Here is a 7,797-nt window from a genome sequence, read left to right as displayed (position 1 = left end):
CGGAGCCCCACGTGAAGCAGTGCATCCAGCTCTGGGGTCCCAGCACAGGAGGGACAGGGACCTGCTGGAGCCAGTCCAGAGGGGAGGCTACCAAGATGGTCGGGGGGATGGAACATCTCTGCTGTGAGGAAAGGCTGAGAGAGCATTGGGATTGTTCAGCCTGGGAAAGAGAAGGCTCCAAAGAATTGTGGCTTTCCAGTACCTGAAGGGAGCCTACAAGGAAGATGGAGAGAGACAGTTTACAAGGGCATGTAGTGACAGAACAAGGGGGAATGGCTTCAAAGTTCATGAAAGAGAGCAGGTTTAGGTTAGATATTAGGTAGAGTGTGGTGAGGCACTGGCACACGTTGTCCAGAGAAGTTGTGGATGTCCCATCCCTGGCAGTGTTCAAGGCCAGGCTGGATGGGGTTCTGAGAAACCTGGTCTAGTGGAAGGTGTCCCTGCCCATGGGGGAGGGGGTTTGGAGTGAGACGATCCTTAATGTCCCTTCTAACCCAAACCATTCTATTTTTCTGTGCTGCGGGCTCATATCCAAGCAAGAACCTCTGTTTATGGCACTGGGGCAGCTTTAATAGTTGTCTCTAGTGGGGTAGGAGAGTGGTGTGCAGCCTTCACAGGCACCCAAGCACAAAGTGTCCCACCAGATTTGTCCCGTGACAATATTCATCAAGCACATTTGCCATCTCAAAGCTGCAGGGCCAAGCCGGAGGGCTGTGAGCAGTTCTCCATCATTCTGTTTGGCCATGGCAAACAGTCTGTTCCCCACAGTAACAGTAACAATGAGCTCTCTCATGGGTACAACATCCAGTTTCCATGACAAACACTCCACAGAAGAAGAAACATCAGATAAAACTTCCATCTAGTATATCACAAAGAAATCCTACAATGGGCAGCTAGGACTCACAGCTTTCCCAGGGAAGGAGAACAGGTGTAATTTGTGGAGACAGGAGAATATTTCCAAATCCCCAGGCAGCCTGAGGCTCTTCAGGTGGTGCCATCAGATCAGAGCTCAGGATGAACCGGACTCAAATGTCCATTGTACCCCTGTGCTCCCAAATCATGAGCCACCTCTCACTCCACAGGACAAAGCTGCCCTGGAAAAAGGATCTTACCTGTAGAATAGTGAGGAAGCTGGCATCTCTTCTGAAGAAGAGCCAAAATCTTTCCTCTCAAAATTGGAATGATGAAAGAGAAATCTGCTTTGGCCTATCTGGTACTTCCCACAGCCCGGAGCTGCTCTGTCCTGATGGACTGGTGTGTTCTGTCTCCGTCCTTGTCATGTGTCTCCAGAGCCTTGGCAGGCAGACACTCTCAGGAGGTCACCCAGCTTCTGGCCATACAGCTCTTCCCTTGCTGTAAACAGCCACTCGAGTGATCCCCAGCCCCAAAGGGAATTTCCACCCCCTCACACTGCTCCTGGACCATCACACATTGCCTGCAGCCACCCACCAAACTCCAGAGCTCAGATTCTGCCTGGCTCAGTGTTTTCCCTGTGGGCTGGTGGGTGTCTCTCCTCTTCTGGCTCCCCTTAGCAATGCATTCAGTGTGACACACGGGGCCCTCTCCCGTTTGCTGAGGGCAGCGATGTGGTCTCAACACAGCCAGGGCTGTTGTGGCATGTTCCCACTGGACAGAGGGACATCCCTGGGCATTCCAGGCTGGTCTGTCCCTGGTGGCCCAGCTGACGGGTATCTCTGAACACACCCAAGTGCGCACTGTGCACTCCAAAGGTCCAAATCCACATGTTAGGAACAGAGGCCCCATTCCTGCCTCTCTCTACAGGTCTTGTCCCAACACCTTGGTTGCAGACAGACCCTACATGTTGCAGGAGTCTGGGGGAGCTCAAGGTTGCCAAGATGAGATTCAGACCAGATTATGCCCCATATCTCCCACAAGTAATTGACTGTGGTTGTAATCAGAAAGGGAATTTTGCTCTCCTAGAAAGATCACAAGGGCCATGGCCCTAATTCCCATCTGCGCAGGGCTCTGCTCCAGTGCTGAAGGTCTCTGTGAGAGTTGCCAGCATTGCAAAACAGCCTCCCTGGAGGGAGAGCGGGAGGATGTACAAACTAGCAGCAGAGGACTGTGTGCCAGGGCAGTGTTGAAAGCTTTGGGGATGTTCTGGCTCTCTCTGAATTCACCCTATGCTCCCACCTCTGGAAGCAGGACTGCCAGGGGTCTGCAAGCCCAGGGCCCACTCCCCTGCTGAGCTGCATGCCAGCTACCCAGAGTAGGGACCTTTGCACTAAAATCCTGGGAAACCAAACTGTCTTCCCTCCTCACTGCACAATGTAGCATCCCTTCATGATAAAACAGCCAAAGCTTTGTGGCCAGAGATGGAAACTCAGTGTTGGAGCTAAAATCCAGAGCAGGAGAGGAAAGGAGCAGAGTTCAGAACATCTCCTGATGCTTCTGGATGGGCATGGACAGAGGGCATGGCTATCCACGATGCTGGCAGTGCTGTGGAGTTTAGAGGTGCAGATATGGAGCTTCAAACCCCACACAGACACCCCCCTATTCATCTCATACCTCCAGAATCATAAAAGGGGCACCTCAGGCTTTTTTGACAGCAGGATTTTCTTTGGAGCACCACCTGTATTTCCCCTTCCAAACAGTAGGACCCCAGCAGGCCCACATCTGCCCTTGCCAGAGGGGTGACAGCACTCAGGAGCAGGGAATGAGGATGCAATCCTCAGCACGGCCACACCACAGCCTGACAGGATACCCTGAACACACCTGGTGTGAGAGATTCCCTCCTTGCTGCTGCAGAAGTTATGTGACCACCTCACCCTGTGCCAGGACAGCACCAGCACATGTAAAGACTGGTCAGATTTGGGGAGCAGGGTTTGGAGCACAAATGCAAAGGTGCTTGAAAATACACAAGATATTTCACTCTCAAAAGAAGAAGGCTGGTACAAAAAGATGTCCAACCTCACGCCTCTGCCTGTCTCCAGCTTCTCAGGAAAATAAACTCTGTTCAGGGGACCCCAACAGGACCCCAGTGTGCCACCATCAGCCCAAACACACCAATCTCCTCCCAGTATCTCATTAAGTGCCTTTTCACCTTCCATGATGTTTGCTTCTTGCTGCCTGGGATAATAGATCTTCCTGGAAACTAATGAAATCTCCAATTGCCCACATATTATAGGGAACTAAAAAATTAAGCCTTTCTTAGGGATAATGAGCCCGAGTGGAGTGTCCAGCTGAGATCGCACACAGCCACTTTGGCAAGAGCTCTTCAAAGATAAGGGTAATGCTCCAAACATCCAAGCAGCTCTTGAAGGTCAAGTTGTTCTCCCTTCCCACTTGATGTTATCTGCCTTGGGATCTGCTGGGTCACACAGAGACTTCCAGAAAAAATTATGTCTTATTTAAAAAGTTTTGATTTCCAGAAACATCCTGCAGCTTGGGTGAGTGCTGAGACTAAGTGCCTCACCAGACATGCGCACCATCTTTCTAGTCACCCCTGTACCCCTGTCAAATACTGGCATAACATTTTCTTCTAAATCTTCTGGAAATTCCCACTGTCCTGAGACTTGGCTGGTGCCTGTCCTCATCATGTTTTGCTGGAGTAGACATTTTACATATGCTAAAGAAAGTGATGTGAGACATTAGAAGAGCTTTTCTGGGGTGAGTGGAGCCCGTCTGACATTGTACCCCAAAACTCCCTTTAAGGACCTCCCTGAAACACTGTGCTGGGTTCATCCACCTCCACCACAGTCCCTGGACTGTGAGACACTCCAGAGTGCATGCCTTAGGCTTGCCAAGAAGAGATGTCTGCAGAAGGCTACAGCTGGTGGACCTGCAGCCCAGGCCCACCCCAAACCCACTGGGGAATCAGCAGCATCCCTTGTCGGTCTCCATGAAGGCAGCATCCTGCCTGCCCCAAAGCAATCACAGTGATTTGGGGTTTGCACTGTGCAGGGCTAAGACTGAGCAACCCAGTGGTCTCCTCCAGCTTTAAACACCAACCCATTTAAGCAGAAGCCCAGACAAACAAGAAACAAGAGGAGATGTGGCACCCACACCTTCTTCTGCCCTCACTTCCCAGCCAGGGCTCTCCTGCTCATCCATGGATGCCAGAGCATCTGCTGGGCAAACACACTACCTGATCCCTTTTCCCCCTCTGAGAATGCCCACATAAAGAGCTGTCCTTCCAGTCCCTCAGCACTAAACTCAACGCTGCAATTTCTGGGAAGCTTTGGATCTCGCATATATTTGTCCCACTTCCCCGGCTCACCAGCTGCCCAGCTGTTCCTTTCCATTTGAGCTAAGCACGGAGATTAAGGCAAAGACCCAGCCTGGAAGGTTTGCAAACACTTCCAGCCTGTTTCTGCAAGCAGCTTTTGCAGTCACACTCGGGCACAAAAGCACATGGGCTAATATAAACCCTGTGGCATCTGTGAAGGGAATTCCCAGGAAGGGCTCAGTGCTAACCCAGGCAGGTTAGCCAGGCACCAGCTTGGGGACACTGCAAACCACAGGGTGGTCAGGCACACACCCTTCAAAGGGGAAGGAAAGGGAGACAGCAAGGCTGGGGAAAAGGTGCCAGAGGTGTCAGAAAGGATTCATGTCCATAACACATCTCACCAGAAGCCTGGGCCCCAGTGTCCCACATCCCCTCCGTCCTCCCGAACACATTAACACGCTCACCCCTCAGGGAGGTGGCAGCCCACCGTCCTCCAGGGCTCAGTGGAGCTGAGCAGCCAGCTCAGGGCAGAGTGGAGCCTCCATCACAGTCCTCCCACCCAGATTCCCCTGTCCTTGTGTTGCCGTGTGCCTGGAGGCAGTAGATGCTGCCTGGAGCTGTTCATTATTCGATTGGCTCTGGATTTTGCAGCCCTCAAACCCTTGTGGCCCAGAGACCCCAAGCCAACACCACAGAAAAACCATCCTGCATCTGTCCAGCTGTGTGCTGAGGCTTCTGCAGCCTCTCCCCCAGCCAAAGCCTCTGTCCATCAAAGGAAACAGGCTGTCCTCTCTCCACTTACAAGCTTGAGGGTTCACTCTGGACCCCCAGACCATCTGTATGTTTGCCACTCCATGAAGCAAGCAGTTTACAGCTGGCCTCGCTGTGATTGCATGGAGAAAGAAAGGCGTGCAGCCATCTGGGGTTCCTGATGGACTGCAGTATAGGATGAGCAGTGGAGAAACATGACCCCTGAGTCCTGAGAGATGGACACGAGGGTGAGCTGGGCAGAAAAGAGCAGATAGATGCTCCCATAAGAGGGGCTGGTGGTTGAAATGTGATGTTTTCCCCCAGCATGGTGCTTTTGGGGTGAGGAGACATTTCCTTGAGCAGTTTGCCTGTAAGAGCGTGGCAGTGGGACAAAGCGCACTGCTCTGATGCCCATGTGCTTTGGGGCCACAGAGTGGCTGATATGCTGACACCAGGGCAGGAGCAGAGCTCACAACCCATTTCCTGCCAGTGCAGGGACCCGAACAAGCCTGACAAGCTCCAGGCATGTCAAATGGGGAGGTCTGTCCTTCTCTCCTTCCTCCCCCTGCCACCAGCCCCCTCACTCTCCCCAAGGCCAGCACAACACAAGGCTGGGGGAATTTACATTTGGCCTTGATTGCAGCCATGCCAGGACCTCCCCTGCCTGCCCGTGGGTAGCTCTGAAGGCCGGCAACAGGCGGTGCTTGTGCTGTTGCCACACACGAAGCTCAGGCTAAGAACAGCCAGATTTTGGCAGGGCACAGGGTGACCAGAGATCTCGATGACCCAGATGCAAGGACCCCGACTGCCCCATCTGTGGTGTTTCAGATACAGAAGATCCCATCCCCTCCTCAGCTTGTCCAGCTGTTCCCAGTGTGATGTCTTCCAGGCATGAGAACCCAAAGTTTTGCCGGTAATACAAACAGAACAACTTGGACTCAAAACCTGGTCAGTTCAACCAGAAACATAGCTCAGATTTAGAGGGGAGATTTTGAGACAAGCAGCTAAATTAATTAAACTGAGGAACACAATCAGAGGAGGAAACATTAAAAGTATTTGCAATTGGTTTTTTCTATTTTTCTTCTGGTTTTTGTTTTGCTTTGTTTTGTTTTAAATAAGAATGTTCCTGAAAGCCATATGAGTGAAAGTTTTAAAACATGAGTTTTCCAGTCAGGAAAGCTGCCAGAGGAGCACAGAGGACCCCAAGATGGCCACAGGACACTGGGAACCCACAGCACTGATGAATGCCCTCTCCCTGAGCCATGGCAAGATAGGCAACAGTTTCTTGCTAGTTGGGAGGACAAAGTCATCCCAGAGAATCACAGGGACACGATCAGATAGAGTAGCTTTTTGGGTTACTAACTGTCCATGGGTGAGGGGCAAACAAGAATGAAAAGACAGAGAGGAGAGCACACAGACTTCCCAACTTTGTAATCTTTGGGACTCTTGGGAAGAGACAAACTGCAGTGGCCTTTCTGTGCGTCCCTTTTCCCCACTGGTTTCTCCATAGTTGCAGCCCCTGGTCTCTCAGCCAAGAAACCAGGGGTCACCTGCAGCTTCAGAAAACTCTCTTGCATTTGTTCCTCCTGTTTTATCACTGCAGAGTGATGGTGTTGTCCTGAAGTGATGCTCGGGATGCAGCAGCACCACTGTAACATTCCTGCATGTGCTGGCAGATTGTCTGCACTCTCTGCTACAGGCTTCTGAGCCAGGCCAGCTAATGCCAGGCTAAGTGTATGGGAGTGAGCAGGGCCAGGGACCATCCTCAAGGGATGGGGGAATGTGGCCACTCCATCCAGGGATGAGAGAGCTCGGCCCCAGGCTCTCCCTGCCAGCTGGCCGCGGTGCCTGGTGGCTTTGTTGTGCACATTTAATCACCTCATCCAGACACGGCAGTTCCTTCATTAATCACCGATGAACACGGGTCCCACCAGATGCTGAGACAGCCCAGACATCTTCCCTGCCCTGTGCACCCTACCATTCCCTGATTTACAGCCTCCTTCCTCCGAGGCGTAGGCGTAACCTCATGCCCTGCTCCATTCCTCTCAGCCCCCAGCCCTGCTCAGGACCCCCCGGCCCCACACCACTCTCAGACCCTTGTCCCACAGCCCTCTGCATGAGGCCAAAGCATTTGCAAACTTTTTCCAAGCAGCTCCATTAATTTCCCCTCTCCCATCTCCTTTGGAGCTGGCAGAAGAGCATGTTGGATGAGTCCGAATCCAGAAGGATATGATAGAAATTGGCTTTATTTCTTATCCAAGCTTGTCTGACTCCTTATGCTGTTTGGTCCCGCTTTTCTCCACCAGCTCCAAGAGTCTTGCGCTCCAAGCAGGTCCTTGCCGAGACCAATTCTCTCCCAGTCTCAGACCAGGCACCAGGGACTGGTGGCAGACCAGGCCTGAGGTAGAGCAGGCTGTCCTCCCACCAAGCACCAAGCTTTCCCTTACCCCTCCTTCAGGCTCCCTCTGCACAAGACCACTTTCAGTTACTGATCTCCTCAGTCTCCTTCCTACACCTTCAGGGAGTGACAAATCCACCTCAGGAACTCGCAGACCAAACAAGGTCTCAGTCCAACCTTCTGTACAAAGCAGGGACAGTGGTGGGAACACGGAATCACAGAACCTCTTTGGTTGGACCGGGTTGCACAGGATGCCCATCTGCATCTTGAGATCATCTAAGGCTGGAGATCCTTCCGGCTCTCCAGGCCCCTCTTCAAGCACATGACTGTGCCCATGGGGGTAATTTTCCTATGCTACAAGCTAGATCGCTCTCTCTCATGCCCCCCATTTTGTGCACCTCCATTAAAAGGTTGGCTCCATCTTCTAAATAATCCACCCACAGATGTTGGGGAGCTGCTC

The sequence above is a fragment of the Corvus brachyrhynchos genome, unplaced genomic scaffold, assembly GCF_000691975.1.
Source record: "Corvus brachyrhynchos isolate BGI_N302 unplaced genomic scaffold, ASM69197v1 scaffold139, whole genome shotgun sequence".
Classification (NCBI taxonomy): Eukaryota; Metazoa; Chordata; class Aves; order Passeriformes; family Corvidae; genus Corvus; species Corvus brachyrhynchos.
Note: the sequence above shows the minus strand (reverse complement) of the source record.